Source organism: Pteropus vampyrus, unplaced genomic scaffold, assembly GCF_000151845.1.
Source record: "Pteropus vampyrus isolate Shadow unplaced genomic scaffold, Pvam_2.0 Scaffold892, whole genome shotgun sequence".
Taxonomy (NCBI): Eukaryota; Metazoa; Chordata; class Mammalia; order Chiroptera; family Pteropodidae; genus Pteropus; species Pteropus vampyrus.
Window position 1 is genome coordinate 52,339 of NW_011889673.1, and position 17,700 is coordinate 70,038.

General features: G+C 36.8%; 1 long non-coding RNA gene across 1 annotated transcript in view; it reads right to left on the reverse strand.

The window, feature by feature from the left end:
• Positions 1–15,741: 15,741 nt before the first annotated feature.
• The window catches only part of LOC111734234, a 4,140-nt gene continuing 2,181 nt past the window's right edge, over positions 15,742–17,700 (reverse strand). Inside the window, exon 2 of the long non-coding RNA XR_002778382.1 lies at positions 15,742–16,099. This is a non-coding gene — a long non-coding RNA (uncharacterized LOC111734234). The remainder of the gene's footprint in view (positions 16,100–17,700) is intronic.

Sequence of the window (17,700 nt, forward strand, 5' to 3'; positions counted from 1 at the left end):
TTAAGTACTGGGGACAGAACAAGAAAGATAAACATACTTTCTGCCCTTTCAAAGCTTATAGTCTAAATCTAAGAGTGAGCTGTTTTTATTCCCAGATTGCAAACAAGGCAAAGCTCAGAGAGGCTGAGTAACTAATGGTCACATAATTACTAAATGGAAAAAACTGTATTTGTCTATATCTTTAGCTCTCATTCTTTCTACCATACCAGGCAACTTATTGAAGATTTATGTTATTGAAGGCTTTTGGGATTCGCATAACAGAAAAGGAATTCAAACTACCTTAAACCACAAAGGGAAATTTTGTTGATTTATGAAACTAAACCCTAGACAGGGAAGAAGAGGTGTTGGCTTCAAGGATAACTTAGCCTCAGGGAATCCCACAGTGTTGAGAATCTCTCCCTTTCACTCAGTGTTCTCATTCTTATTCTCCCTACCTCAATACCTCTCTGCATTTTGGATTGATTTTTTTCCTATGTCAGATAGATTTTTCTTCATATATTAGGGAATACAGCTACTGGCAATCTGTACCATGTCCTAAGGACAAAGGGGAAAGAGCAACTTCCCTTCTACCTGTAGTTAGAACAATTCTGGGGAAAACTAATTTATTCTGCACGGGTCATGAGACAACCATTGAGGCCAGAGGAGTGAGGTATTCTGATTGGCTACACCTGTGTCACCTACCTACTTCTATAGTCAAGATTGACAAAGTCTATTATCGAAAGAAGGGGAGATAGCATAAATGTGGCAGGACTGTGAATCTTGCCAACACTGAATAAGTACAGTAAGTCCTCACTTAATGTCATTGATAGGTTCTGGACTTTAAGCAAAATGACTTATAACAAAACAAATTTTCCCATAGGCTAATTGACATTAATGAGTTATGTTCCTATGGCATCTCATCAACATTATTAAGAAATGATGTTGAACAAAATGATGTTATTCAAGGACCTGCTGAACCTGATAAATGTTAGCTGAAGAGCAAATTCTAATAAGTATTTAGTATAGCACCTTTGCATCAATATTTACTAAAGAGATTGCACTCTAATTTTCGAATAGTATATCAGTCAGGTTTGTTCTACTACGATGGCTTCTAAAAAAATTAATTAGGAAGCCTGTCTTGTTTTATTCTAAATAACATTTGGTAATATATTCCATGATGATTTAAAAACAGTTCACCCACAAAAGCACTCGGGCCTTGTAGTCTTTCTGGAGTAGAATGCTAATATTTATTTAAAATTCTTTCTGGATATTGGGTGTATTTAAATTTGCACAATAAATAGCATATGTTTCCTCACTTTTCAGCTGGAAAACAGAAAAGATTGTAATGTTAAAGATACTTGAGAAAGTGCATAATATGCTGAAAACAGAATTTTAAGAAAATTAATGAGAGAGTTGAAAAAGGAAAGTATTACAGAGGTCATTTAGGATGGTGCTTCTCAAACAATTTGTGATGAACCACCAGTTTCTTTTTCTCTTTAAAATCTATTGCAGGTCATTTGTAAAATACAATTATACATTACTAAAAAAAACAAACAAGCATGTAAACAACTGACATAAAACTGACAAGCCGGATGTTCTAGTTTTAGATTCAACAGACAAAATTACTCTCTTGAATTGTTGTAAATGTTTCTAAACAATAACTCTCAATTTCTGTACTTACCTTGAGTGGGACTGGGAGCAAACTTTTCATGGAAGGGCGCTGGTCCCCACTGACTGGAAGTAGTTCCTGTGTCAGTGCTGTCCAAAGATCACCAGAAACATGTTTCTGAGCAAGTTACGTTATTACTTACTGAAGCAAGGGAGGTTGCAAACCCTGTGGCATCTTAGCAAGAATTAATTAGAAAGGACTTATTTTAGGATTTGAGCTATATTAGGTAAATATTGAGTGGTAGGGCTTTGTCTGGGATTGGATGATGTCAGAAAGCAGAGAGAATTCTATGATTGGGTGTTTTAATAAATCTTATTGAAAAGGGGCAGGAATAAACGGAGTGTAAAGCTTTAATTGACAAAGAGGCTGTGGCCACTTATTAGTTAGGCTGGAAAATATTTTGGTAATGTCTGTGGTTTGGACAAATTCCTGTTTTGTCTATGTTCAGACATGGTTACAGAGTGGTCTTGTTTTTGTCATGATCACACAATGGCCTTGTCTGATGATGTTCTCTGAAATTGTTTATGTTCTATACCAAGCCTAGCTGTGAGTGCCAGGCCATCTCCCAGATATCAGGGCCACTTTTCTCTTTCTCACCTCTACAAGGTGGCACAGGCCTATATAAGGGTAAAAACATTTGAAAGATAAAGAAAGGAACAGGATGTGGTGAGTTGCTACCACAATTCAGTGTCTATCCTCAAACTTTAATGTGCATCTGAATCACCTGACAGGCTAGTTAAGACACGGAGTGCTAGGCCCCACCCCATAGTTTCTGATTCACTGGGTCTGGGGTGGGACTCAAAAATTTGCATTTCTAACCAGTTCCCAGGTGTTGCCAATGCTGACAGACCACACTTTGAAAATTACTGAGGTAGATGGAAGCATCAAAGGTGAAGATAATTACAGGGAAAGAAAGAAGATCTATTGTAGTTAGCTGCAATTCCCAGGATAAAAATCCAGAGCATTCTCCTGGTGACACTGATGCAATTCTAACAATGAAATACATTGTGCATTTTCCTGTTTTAAATCACCAGTCTTTGAGGGGGAAGTTAACTTAGGAAAATTCTCTCAAAAATAATCTGGGTAAATTGTTGACTACTAAAGTTTGTAATTAACACGAAAGTAAAATTTAAATGTTTATTGTCCATATACCAGGGAATTCTCAATTACAAATAGGCAGATCCATTTTAGGAAACTGGGTTAGAAAACCAGCTCTTCAGCTAGATTATTTGAAAATTGACTTATTTGCAAATGGACATGCACCTATTAAGTGCAAAGCAGGCCTTACAATTTCCCTTTTAACTATTCTACTCTATCAGTATTAAGACAGAATTTCTTAAAAGATATGTAACTGCCCCTGCTTTTGAAATATTTAAATGTCTTTACTAAACATTTGACATTTTCTATTTGATTTTGTTTATTTTCTGAGACACTTGGTGAAAAGAGGAAGTGGTAAATAGTGGGTGGAATGGGTGAAACTTGCTTGTTCTGAAAAATTGGTTTTAATTTGATTTTCTCTACATTTTCCTTAACATAGGATAAAAAAGAAGAAGTGTGACACGGATCTCTTGTAGTTCAACTGAATTGTCTCTGCCTCATAATTTACACTGATATTCAGTTAATTCTTGACCTAAAAAAAATTTAAATATTATACAAGGAATCTGTATAAGAATTTATTAATATGGTTTTCTATAGCTCTTTTAACAACTTATAAACTATTTTATTAATTTTCTCTTTAAAAGGCAACCAAGAATCTGGTAATTCATGAAAAATAATTTAAATAACTTTAAATTATTGCTATAGAAATAGGAAACTTGGCTTTCTAAAATAATTTCATCATCCCTCTAGAGAAAAGTCTTTGACAGAGAACTAGATCTTGCAAATCTAACAGGAGCTTTTCAGTTTTGCATTAGAACAAGAATTCAAATAGAATAAAATGATTAACTGGGTTGAGGTGGGTCTACCCTGATTGACTACTGGACCAGGAGCAAGTCTTGCTTTGATGAGTAATTTAATTTTAGTTTCTTTGTTTGTGAAGTGAGGAGCTCAGACTAGATAACCTCTAGAGAGTCTCTGAATTCTTTAATGCTCAGGTTGTTACACTAGGCCTAGGGCTGTAAGTTTTAATCATGTTGTATTCATCTTTTTTATAACTCTTCTTAAATATTTTTTCAATATCAGACGGATGTTAACAATAAGAGTATCTATAGAGATGGCAAAGGGTCTGGGAACAGATTAGAAGGAGTTGAAGGACCTGAAGATATTGAACTTGAAAACGAGGAAGTTCAGGCTGGGAGAGATACAAGATCTCTCTGAAAAATATGTGGAACCTGTCATGTGAAGAAGACAAACACGTATCCCAAGATCAATGAGTGGAAATAATGGGGAGAGAAATTTTGGTTCCATTCCAGGAAAAACTTTTCAGCTATTAATTTAAACATTACCAAATATTTGTTGAGCATCTACTATGTGCCAGGCACCGATCTAGGTTCTGGGGATTTGTCAGTGAACAAAACACAAAAACCCTTGTCCCGATGAGGTGTACATTCTGTTAGGGTAGGCTTATGTGGCAGTCACTGCGGTTTTCAAACAGAGATAGGCTGATCATAGGGAATGCTATGGCTGGAATTCCTGCCTTGGCCAGGATAACTCCTACAGTCTCCAAAGTCTTTAAAATCTCCAAAGTTCCTAAATGTATGAACATCTAAGCAGTCAACAAAGTGCTAGTGACTTTTAAGTGCTAGTGACTTTTATAGCTCTGGTCACTGGAAATGCAAAAATGCATAGACCAATTTCGCCTTCAGGGAGCTCTCTTCAAGGAGCCTTGTGAGTGATATGGAAGTTTGGTAATAAAAATATGTGATGGAACAAGAACACACCAGGGTGGAATAGCAAACTCAGCTTGAAGGTATTCGAAAAGAGGGGACACCTGAGGTAAGTTTCAAGTGATAAGGAGGATTTCACCAGGGCAAGGGAACCTCATCAACAAGCTCACGAAGGCCATAAAGACACTAGTGCATGTGAAAAACTTCAGGTAGTTGTATGATTCTGGTTTTACATATAATTCCATATGGTTAAAAATGGGGTGGAAACTGAATGACCTGTCCTCAAAATTGATATTGCATCTCATGTTTTTCTGTGAATAGTTCTTGCCCTTAAAAGAAAGTCATTTTAAGTATTTTTGTTTAATTATGAAAGTAGTATACATACATTGAAAAAAAGTTTAAATAGTACAAAAGGATTATAAACTAAAAAAGTAAGAAAAGAATAAAAAATGAGTTGAAGACCATAGTCACTTGGGTTTTACAAGTATCCATACACTTTAAGGGTAGATTCCAGAATTTGGTAAGGTAGACTGATCATGTATATTTATTTATTCATGCATTCTTTCAGAAATTGTTGAATATTATCTGCTAGAAACTCCATTACACTGACTGGGTTAGAGAAAAAAATTTTTACCATGTCTTTATCCTCAAGGAGGTTCAGTCTAGTGGAGAGAAACAGACACAATACACTAGGTAGAATAAAGTGTCATATGTACTGTAATAGACATTTGTGTAAGGGCATTGAGGCCGTAAAGGTTAAATGAGTAGAAAAGATAGTAGAGGAGAGAAGAGTAGGAAAAATCTTCATAGAGGAGCTGACCTTGAAGTTCAGTCTTGAAAGAGAGAGGATTTTACCAGGAGAATGGCAGCAAAAGGGAGCCAAGTTCATGGGAGCTGATAAAACAGCAGAGTGCACTAGGAGTCAGCCTGGCTAGTGCTTTTCACGAGTGTGTGGTGCGGGGGTACCATATCATGAAGAGCTTTACTTATCATGCTAGGGAATTCTAAATGTATCCTGAGCAGACCTGTGCTAACACTTGTGGGGCCCAGGGCAAGAGCACAAGTAGTTTCCTGACTAGTCCCCTTCTCTTCCTATCATCCCCTCTCTTTCAACTCAAAAGCTTTTACACACATGTATAACCAAACTAGACTGCGTATCCAGGATCTCTCCCATCTTCCTGAAAACATCCTCCTTCGGCACCCCTAAGGCTTAAGAGTGAGCCCTAGCAGCAGGCTCAGGCCTTTTGAGTTGGGAATTCCAGGAATATAGTCTAGAAGGGAGGAGGACACAGGCTCTAGGTGGGACAGCCCTTTGCACAGATGGGGACTCCTGGCCCTAAATGAGAACGGAGTGGTTGAAGGAGGACCAAAGTGGAGTCCTCTAAACTTAAGAGGAGGCAGCAAACTTTTGCTGCAAAAGGTTAGGTAGTAAATATTTTAGGCCTTGCCGGCCATGTATGGCCACTGTTGTATATTCTTTGTTGTTTTCTTTGTTTAAAATCCTTTAAAATATAAGATTCTTTGTTAAGTTGAGGGCTGTACTAAGAGAGGCTGCAGGTTGAATTTGGCCAAGGGCCATAGTTTATGTGACATGAGATAGCAGAGTAGTGAAGCATTACTGAAGGGTGTTAAAAAAGGGAGTGACAGTCTCTTTGTGTTTTAGAAATATCGGTCTGGCTTTGTGGAGTGTATACTGGAGTTGGACAAGTTAGGAGGCTGTTGTAATAATCCAGGCAAGAGACAATGAACACCTGAGTGAAATCAGAATAATGGGACTGAAGAAGGTGGAGAGTTAAGAATATTTAACAAGAGTTGATGACTTCAGATTTCTGATTAAGGCAACTGGGTGGTGGTTTAAACATTGAGATAGGGACTGGGTGGCAGGGGGAAGGGCAGGGTGGCACGGGCTAATGGGCTCTATTTTTAGTATCTGGAACTTGAGTTCTATGTAAGATACTCAAGGGGAGGTTCAGCAGGCTGTCACACATATAAACTATCATTCTGTAGTGAGGACAGGGCTGGAGATACAGATTTGAGAGTCCCCAGAGGATAAATGGCTACTCCAATAACATTTAGAAAGTAAAATTGATGAAGAGAAACTCCTTCCATCCTACAAGAGTGTTTTTCCTGAAACAAACCACATCAAGACAAGGCAGGAGAGAAGATCCTGAAGCCTTGCTCTGGACACCTGGCCCAGAGCCTGGGACTGACGATAGATGCCGAGGCTGGTGAGCAGTGTGGTGTTGGAGGCCGAGGCATGGTTAGAATGTAAGCAAAAATAAGTCTGAAAGTGTGACCAAGGGATGGTCAACAGAGAGATCTTTCCTCCAGGGGCTAGTTCCTCAGCTACTGGATTTGCACCCCAAGTCAGGAATCTACTGTACTGTAGCATGTTTGAATCTAAAACCAGACGTTCAATTGTGCAAGAAACATTACATTTCTTTGTGACCCGTAAATCAATCTAATTTTCACTCCAAGCTGCCATTCCATTGGGCTGATAAGAAAGTGAACATAAGTCATTCTAGCAGCCGTGTGTCCCCACCTCAACCACACTCCCTCACTACACCAGTTCCAGAGCTTCTGGAGGCCTTTCCTAATCATGAGTCATCTCTCCACTCCAGTTACTGCTGATCTGCCCATTGTCTGTGTCTGCACAATCCTGTCAGGTCTGGCAGCTTCTCACAGTTCCCCTAACACATTTAGGACACTGGACTATTTGGCAAAGCTCTGAAACCAGAGCCTAGGGCTCTGCTGCTCCAGATGAACTGTGTACCTCCTATCTGGAGTCTTGCTGCTTCTCAGAGTACTGACTTGAAGCAAAGCCTAGCTCCCTCCTGCTTCCTCTTGTCTGGGTGGAAGTTCCTTCCCCTTGTTCTTTCACCGTACACTTCAAGTTTATTAAATGTATAACTTGAAAGACATGTTTCTCTTTGCTTCAGGGAAGGGAGGGCTTACTTTGCCAAAGATGAGGATAAATATTTGCATTTCACTTTCCAGTGCCTCAAAGAAAAGGAATATAAACAAAAACTGGTAAGACTATGTGCTGCAATAGTGAGGACATTTACATCCTGCCACATGTTGGTGGAGAGGAGATTGGCAAGTACAGAAAAGAACCCAGCCCTCTGAAAGACTAAACGAATGAGACAATTAGTAGGACAGGTAATGGGGACGAGGAATGGCTGAAGGTGCTGGAATCAACTAAGTTTTGTTTAGAAGTTTAGAGTTCATTGGTTTTATTTCATTAGCTCTTTAAACTATCCTTGAAGTAAATGTTGTAATTTCCATTCTGCTGATGGGAAACCCGAAGCTCAGAGAGGACAGATGAATTTACCACAGCAATACAGATAGTATGTGGCATCAAACCCATGTCAGTCATTGTAGGTTAGCGCTAGTGGTTAATTTATTGCCCAAAAGTGACATTTTGAGAAGTAAGGGGTGCTATTTATAATTGTGCCGAGATGGTAAGTCTGAAATGGAGTTCTCCTAGGTAGACTGGGATGTGTAGACAACTGGTTATTTCTTTATTTCGTTAGCTTTTTAAAAGATTGTAATTTTGATAGCCATTTCTACCTAAAAAAAGACTATGTAATTAATTTGTAAACATGGTTTTATTATTTCCTTTCTTTAAGAAACGTAAGAAAGATTGCTAACTCCTTTTATGAAGCCAATTTAACCCCAATATGAAAACTTGATAAAAGCAGTGCAGTGGAAGTAGATTACAGTTCAGTCTTACTTGTAAACACAGATGTAAGAATCCTAATACATGTTAGCTAACTGATTCAGTAATGATAAAAATATAATATATTGTGGCCAATTATGGTTAATTCTTAGAAATGTAAGTTAAAAATTCTGCATTAGAAAAATCTGCTAATGTAATTTTCTATACTAACAAACTAAATAAGAAAATACTTATGAACATTTCAACAAATGCAGAAAAAGCATTCATTAAAGTTCTATACTATTTAAGTTAGTAGAAAACTAGAAATGGAAAGGAACTTTATTAACGTGATAACAAGATACTTATCTTTTCACCTGGAAAAACTCATAAAGCACTTGCTTTAGGATTAGAAACAATACAAGAATACCTACCATCATAGTGTCCTACATAACATAGGAGGTTCAGGCCAATGCAATAAGATAGGAAAGAACACTAGAAATATAAGGATTGGATGGGAAGAGATAAATTGCCATTTGCAAGTGTCATGATCATTTATGTAGAAGACTAAAGAAAATCAACAGAATCTTAGAAGTAATAAGAAAGTTCAGTACATTTGCTGGTTATAAGATCAAGATAACAAAATTGGTAACATTCCGCAATATCAGCAATAATAAAATTAAGAAGATAATAGACAATTAGATATTATCCAAAACAACAACAACAAAACTATAAAATGTCAAGTACTTAATAGACAAAAATTCATAAGATCATTACAGAAGAACATTTTAAAACTCTACCAAAACATAGAGCTGAAATAATAGAGCTAAATCATTTTCATGAATAAGAATACAGTATTTAAAGATCACAGTTTCCCCCCAATTTGATGCACTTCCTAGCATAGTCACAGTCACCTCTGGGGATATCCTATGCACTTGATATTTTGAGTGAATCCTCCATTGAACAAGTCTTGGTAGGAGGTAGGGCCCTACCTCCTTTGGAAGTGGAAGAAGGGCCAGATACTCCTTCTTGCTCTTTGGAAGCTAGCATATGAGTATGTGATCTTAGCTCAGACATAAAATTCTTTTTTCCAGGACTCTGAATCCTGAGTGACTTGTACTGTGTTGCAAGGAGAGTTCAGAAGGCTTTTAACTATGGCATCATCCACGGTGGCATCCTAATCAGGCACTACCTGCAGTGTAACCTTGTCTATCATTTTGCTGCCAAGCCTCCCTTGGTTTTTGCCCAATTTTTAAGCCTATTTCTCTAGCCTCCTTCAATAGAGCTCCTGTGAGTTCTCTGATAACTTTTCCAATATGTTTATTTCTGCATTAAATTAGAGCTAGTTTCTGTTGCTTGCAATTAAGAACTTGGAACTGAGAAACTTGCCAAAATGATTCTCAAATTTGTGTGGAAGAATTCAAGTCCATGGGTAATGAAGATGAGGGGTTGGCAAACTTCTGTAAAAGGCTTGAAACTAAATATTTTAGGCTTTGGTGGCTGAATGCAATACTCAACTCTGGTGTCATAGTGCTCAAAAGCAGCCATAGACAGTATGTAAGCAAATGGGTATGATTGTGTTCCAATAAAACTTTATTTGCAAAAATAGTCAGTGGGCCGGGTTTGGTTCACAGGCTATAGTTCCCTGATCCCTGATTAAGACAATCATGAAAAAGAAAAGCAAAAAGGAGACAATCATGAAAAAGAAAAGCAAAAAGGAAACACTCATGTCACATAGTCAGTAAAACAATGTGGTACTGCTACAGGAGCATAAGAATGGACCATGGAACAGAATAGAACCCAAAAAGAGGCACATGAGTGTTTGGGTTGTTGAAACATTTTGTAAGAAAAATTGGTTCACTATATGGAAAAAAAAAATTAAATACCTACCTCAGGAAAAATATAAAAATTAATTCCAAAATATAAAAATAAGTAAAGAGCTAAATATAATTGCTAGAAGAAAATATGGAATATTTTTAGGACTTTGAGGTAGAGAAGAATTATGATTATTAGGCCAATATAAAACTATTTTGCATTCTCAGAGGACACATCAACAGAGAAAGTGATTGTGTTATAAGGGCAAGTTAGTCCGGAGCTGAAATCTATGTGGTTAATTCAGGTGAGCATAGTCTCATTTAAAGAACTGAGGACCTGCTAGGCACTGGTGGCTGAACAATTGTGAGGGCTATGAAAAGCAAGGAAGGCCAGGCTGAATAGGGAATGAGTGGTTTTTGTGTTGACAATGATGGGAAACCCTGAAGAGGCAGAAATTGGAGCCAAAAAGCAATATGAGGCTCTGATTGATGATTCTATAAATAATATGGCTTTCGGGGATAAGAACGAAGCAAGAGACCAAGTCCAAACACAGTTAGATATCCAGTAATTTTGTTTGTTTTTATTTTGTATATATCCTTGATGTGTCTTGTCAAGATAGTAAAAAATGGAGAAATACAAACATGGTTTCAAATCCAAGTGCCATCACTTGCAAGCTGTTAGAAATTCCTCTTTAATGAATGGAGGGAATAATACCCACATTTCAGGGTTGCTATGATGATTAGGATGCAAGCATGTAGGGTGAATCAAAGATAGTTACAAATTCTTTGTCATGCTCTCCCATCGAGAAATAGAGTTTATTTTCCTTCACTTTTAATCTGGGCTGACGGGCATCATACCTGCTTTAATAGATAGGACTTGGAAGAAGTGATGCTTCTGCTTCTTACTTCTTGGAAATGGTAGGTCTGAGGAATCAGCCACTACGGTAAGAAGAGACCATTTGAAGTGAGAGAGAGTGGTCCCAGCTCTCCAGCCATCTGCGCCAAGGCACCAGACTTGCAAATGAAGACATCTTGGGCGTTCCAGCCCAGCCACCATCTGACCTAAGATTTATGAGGGGTCCTAAACAAGACCAGCAGAAGAACCACCTAGTCAATCCACAGGATCATAAGTGATAAGAAGTGATTGTAGTGGTTTCAAGACAACTAAGTTTGGGGTTTATTTGTAATGTAGCCATAGACAACAAAAAGAGTGTATTAAGCAACTATCAGAGCACTTGGACTATAGAGTAGTCCAAGCATTTACATGTTAGTAGTTATTATCCCAGTGAGCCCAGCATATGGAGAAATCATTCAGGAAAAAGTCAATTTCCAGTCATGCTTTTCCAGGCCAGTAATTTATACGTCAGTTAATTAATTCCTCCATTCAACAAATATTAAATGGGTGTCTATTCTATATCACATGCTCTTCTAGGTACTGAACCAAACAGCTAATTTCCCTGCCTGGAAGTAATTAAGATGATACTTTTTAGGTTTTTTTTGGTGATGTGATGATTATTAAGATAATAAGAATATCAGGGTTTAACTAAAAAGGACTAATTGTTTCATATGAACATGTAAGAAATGAAGTTCAGAGGAAATCAATCATAAGTAAGTTATAATTAAATTAAGTGTTAATCTTTAACAAGCTGAATAGAAAACAATTTAGCTATCTCAAATTTAAATTAGCCTCTATCTTACCTATCATTCTTGATTTATACCATCACCTTCTAGAAGGTGTCTAAAATAAAAATTTTGATTGAATAAGTTAACTCAAATATTTATTCATTCATTCAACAATTTAATACTTATTAGACAACTTTTAAATGCCAGTGATAGTGCCAATTATTGTTTCTAACTATGAATAATTCAGACTCTGCATTTTCTGCCAAATTTCTGCATTTTCCACTTTTTATATCAGTATCATGAGGGAGGAAAAGTTTAAAAAAAAATTATACCAATTATATTTTCTGTACCAGAGTGATTCTGATTCCTTAGATTAAGGGGTTGTAATCTTGCCTTGAGGCAGATTCTTCTCATTATATATTCTCAGTTATCTATTATAGATAACTGAGAATATATAATGATATATTAAGTTTGATAGAATTTTCAGGATCTTCTGGTCTGACCTTGCACATCTAAAGGTTCAGGGCTTGACAAACACGGTAAGAATTTCCATTCCTGGACATAGTATTTCTGTCAGATAAGAAAGTCTATATAATTTCTCTTAAAAAAAAAAATTCCTTGGTAATATAAAATAAAAGGTGTTAATTTAAATGAAAAAAAGAGTTTGAATAGAATTGCAGTCCACTATTTAACATTCCCAAACTTTTCTATATAGTTGCTTATTTTTATTCAGGGCTCGGTGAACTTGCTAATTTGAGAGGCAAGAAAAATAAGACTCAAATGCATTCACATGATGCTGAGGTAGTTCTCAAGGTCTCTTTCAAATAAATGTTAAGCACATACACATACACATACACACACACAAAACTTGACAATCACCATTATCAAAGTCTAGGAGAGCGAGTCCACCCTTACATTATAATCAAGAAGAGTCACTGATTCTTGATTGTGTAGTCTACAATCCTTAGGAAAATGCCTCAGCAAAAGAAAACAGGGATAAACAACTATGTTATTCCTTAGAGTTTTACCCACTATCCTTTAGTAATCATAAGGCTGTGTTTCTTCTTCACCAATTAAGGTTGCAACAGCAGATCACAGCTGTCCCTTAGCTGGAGGTCAGGCCAAAGCACAATTCGCCTTCCTCTTTATGCTTGCTAGTAATCAGATTACTCTTTCTCACACTTAGAATAATCAGAGAATAAGTGAGCAGGGGTCATGTTGCATGGCAGCCTTCTATATTTGTAGAAAATATAAAATTTACTCCTAAAGGAATGTTGTGGTCACTAGGGTCATGGCCTATAGATTATCACATGTCACCTGAGCAGTACAACACTAACTCTGATTTCTTCTTCATTGGTTGGGTCCTTGACATCTGGGTTGTGATGGCAAAGTGGGTGCAAACTAGAACTTATTTTTGCTGATTCATACAACTTTTTTATTGTAGCAATTATATTTTCAGTTAGAATGGATAAATATCCTCTGGTTTAAATGATAGATGGTTTCATAAGAGAAAGGGTGACCCCTTGTGGCAGTATTAAAACATGACTGCAAATTCTTTGGCACGTCTTATATATTTAGGCGGATGTGTCCTCATTTTTACTCTGGATGGGCAAGTGATTCCTTTGACAGTAAAGCACAGCAGAAGTGATGCTATGTGACTTCTGAGGCTAGGTAGAAAAGACTATACAGCTTCTTCTTGCTTGTGGGAACACTTGCTTTTGGAGCCCTATGCCACCATGTATGAAGTCTGATCATCTTAAGAGCTCCATGCTGGAGAGGCCACAAGTAGGTGATAATGGTTGATAGTCCCAGTTGAACCTAGATTTCCAACCATCTATATTCTAAGGTGACAGATATGTGAGTGAAGCCATCTTGGACTCTTTAAACCAACTCATCTGTCCCATGAAACAAAAGAATTGTCCTGTGGAGCCTTGCCTGAATGAATTCCGGACCCCCCAAACCATGAGACTTAATAAAATGATTGTTGCTTTAAGCCACTAATTAGGGTAGTTTTAAACATAATAATAGTTAATTAGAATACACCTTGTGTTAGTTCAGGTCCTCTAAAAAGCAGATGCCAGGACGAAATTAGTTGTGTAAGAGATTTATTCTTAGGTTTCCTTTGCTATACCTAAGAAAGATAAGGGGAAAGGAGTAGAGTAGGTGGGGTGAGCCTTAAGATCATGGTGCAGGTCTGGAGACTGTTCCGAGAAAGTGTTGACCAGGCGTGGGGGTCCCAAGCCTGTTAGAGAGGACTGACTTACCCAGAATATTTGAAATTTTGGAATTGTGTGTTATCTGTGGTATTCTAGAATTTGTAGAATGTAGCTCAGAAACTCAGGAAAATAACTTAGAATCCCACCCAATATTAGGGCTTTCTCCCTCTCATATTGTATAATCATTTATTATAACACTTAAAATGTTGTATTATAATAATTTCATCAATATCTGCTTTATTCATCAGAATTTGAGATTCTCGAAGGTGGGTTCTATGTGTTTTTCATCTTTGCATGCTTCTTCACTCCCTAAGTTCTTGACTCAGTGAATGTTTCTTGAATGGTAACAGAAAAATGGTCAAATCATGTTTTCTGTGTAGTTCTCAGAATAAATTATAATTATCTCTTTTATTTACAAGGATTCATTCTTGATGAAATATCTGAGTGTTAATTACCTTTTTAAAAATATGTTGCAAGTATACTTCTAAATAATCATGGTAAAGAAAATCACATGTGACCTAGAAAATATTTTATGGCACTTTGCTATTACTGCCTTTATAAATTAGTAAATATTTTTTATAGTCCTGTTAACTAGTACTGGCTCCTTGCCTTTTTCTGAAGAATTATGGATGAGAGAGTTCATAATTCATAAGGCTGACATTTTCGTTGACTTAGAAAATAAATCTCATCTTGTGAGTTCTTTACCTGAAACCTTCCCTGTCTTTGTAGCCTACTGCAGTGATTTCCAGAGTTTTGGATTTCATGGACTATTAACATTTAAAAAATTGAGGCACTGACATTTATTTGGCAACATCTAAAGACATCTTTGGTTGCCACTACTGAGGATGTTCTAGTGGCACCTAGTGGGGAGAGGCTATTTCAATAATGCAAAGGACAGTCTGATGAAGAATTATCCAGTTGAACGTGCCAATAGTGCTGATGTAAAGAACCTTTACTCTTGCTTAACATTGTGAATATACTTAACAATATTGTATTGTACGTTCAAAAATGGTTAAGATAGTAAATTTTATTTTATTTGTATTTTACCATAGGTTAAAAAAAAAGAACATGGGTTCTGATAGTATAGGGAAAATTTCTATTTATGAATCAGCTTTATGCTATTTTAAGAGGAATGAAAAAAATTAAAAAAAAATAATTTATAGAGAAAACCATGCATGGTATGGGGAGCATACAGGAGGAAGAAAGACTGAAATGGCAAAGCCTTTGCCAGCTCTGTGTCTTGCTGAAAGGTGTGTAGAAAATGATTCTCCCAGAGAAACACATTAGTGAATCTCTGTGTATGGAAAGCAAGAGCTGGAGCTGTGTGAACTTCAGGAAAATGAGTTTGTGAGGGAAGTAAGAAAAAATAGGATCTAGAGATTTGAGGATTAGGGAGAGTTGTGGTAGGACCTTGGAGCCTGAAGAAGTAGATAGCCAGTGAGAACTTCCTGATGCTGGGATAGGTAAAGGATTTGAAGGATGGGGATAATATCATTTTAATTTCATTGAATTTCATTGTCCTTGTGCAACGTAAAATATCACTGTCGATGCAAATCTTCAGCAACGTCAATAGTTTCACAAAAGCTCTGTAGGACTGGTTTGGAGAAAGTTAAAGAGAAGAGGGTGAGACTGATATCTTGAATGGCATGGGGCAGACAAAAGGGTACACAGAGCAGCTGTGGCAGGAGAGACACAGTGAAATCAGGAGGCCAGGCATAGGAACTTGGAGCCAGAAGTGATTATGGGAATGTAAATCCCTTGGGAATTCACATGCATTTTGTGGGAAGAATTAAACTTCCCAGAATACTCGGAGTGAGAGCTTGGGCCAAAGGATAAGGGGAACTTAGTATACCTTTGGGCCACACTAATGAAAAATAAAGGATTGGAACTCACACCTCACCCACCCCGTGATAGTGTGAGGTGCAGATGAAGACCCAAAGTAATACAGTGGGATTTTTGCTTTTGGTCTTAGTCTTTGATTTTATTGTATAGCATGTCTTCTCTTGACATAGAAACGGTGCTCCTAAATATAAATCATTTTACCATGAAATAAAAACTTTATTTGAGTGTTTAGTATTCATTGACATCTCTTAAGTGTAAGTTGCTTGAGGAGAGACACAATTGTGCCATAAAGGAGCTTATCCCTACAGAGAGACATGCAGAAACCAATTACAATACGAGGAAGAATAAAATAAGTGCTAAATGGAGTGCAAAAACAGTGTTCATTAGTTCTAGTTGGGGAATAATAATATAGAATCCAATGAATCCAATGAACGTGTGTTCTCTCTGATTTGTAATTCTTCAATCACTCCTCTCCCCTGTTAAGAGAGAAAATAAAAACATTTTGACATGGTGTAAAATATAGAAAAACTATCCTAAGACTATAAAAACATAAAAAATGTCACAGTATGTATAATTCACCCAGCCCAGTTATCTGTGCCTGGGACAAAGTTTCTGAAGAACAGCCTCCAAAGGCTAAGAAGGCGGTATTATATAGTGAGTGGGCCCGAGGGTCAGGTATCTGCATCCTGTCTGCCATTTTACCAGCTGTATGACCCTGGACAAATTACTAACGAGCCACTTTCAATGTTAGATTACCAATCTGTAAAATGAGGATAATAATAACCTATTAGATTGTTGGATTAAAGGAGCTAATGCATATTAAGTGCTTGGCACAATGTAAAAACTTGATACATTTTAGCTATTATTTTTATTATTCTGAAAAGGACATTGGGAATTTTATGTGATTGAGTTTAATCACATTCTTTTAAATTTATATTTTCTCCTCATCACTTCTTGGGTTAATGAACTCCCTGAATTAAAAACCTACATAATTAAATCTTACTTTCATTTGTCCAGAAGTTACCTCTTTCCGGCTTTGACTAGGAGCCCCTCAATGTCTGATATGTAAGGATTTAGAGCACCAGTCTGTTTTCTTCTAGTCTGCCTCAGAGCCTTTTTAAGTCCATTTCTAATTTTCTTAAGGTTCTAAGATAGTTATGCATGCCATATAGTATTCCATACGTCCCATAGTTTTATATAAGAAGAGGTACTATTTTCTGTTTTGTTGGTGATAATTTTATCAACACCTTTCAGTGTTTTGTGAGCTTTTCTTTGACAGTAGTAGCTCTTTGAGTCAGAACTTTAAAGTACGATTACATTGTATTTTCCAGAATGTGCTTATTGAAATGGTATTCTATGAGGGCTTAATGAATGTTCCATAAAAAGGACTATAATTTAGGAAGCACTGAGTTAAAAAAGTTTATTAGGTATTTTTAAATATCTCATGCACCTGAAATACACTAGGTAGTGTTTTCTGAACTTGTTTCTCCATAGCATCTTGGTTTTGGGAATTGTTTTGTAGGACCAGTGTTCTGGGAACACAGCCTGGGAAATGCCAATAGATAGTAAATTCTAAGTACAACTCGCAGCTTAAATCCATTATGCTACGTGAATAATTTACCCCAAAGGACATTCTTATGTGGAAGTCCTTTTATTGCTCCTTTGATCATTCAAAGAGTCTTAGGTGATTTTTTTGCGTGTATTATTTATCATCTGGATATTTTGCTGGAAAGGTTTAATTATATCTGTTGACTTAATGATATTTTGTATTCTCCTTTCCAAATTGCTTTTAAAAGCTTACTAAGTAGTGATAGGTAGAGATATGTAGCAGAAAGTATATGAAATCCCACAGACCTGGTATGGGAGCATTGTTCAAGCACTCAGAAGCCACATGACCTTGAGCGATTCATTTAGCCTCTTCGAATTGTACTATTCTCTTTGTCTAGAGACATGGCTTTTATCCTTGTCCCTTCATTTCTTTTTCATATTACTATTTCTGACTGGCTTGATCAGGCAAATACAAAGTCAGCTTATTCTTTTAAACTGAATTTGAATTTTGACTAAAACAAAAAAGTGT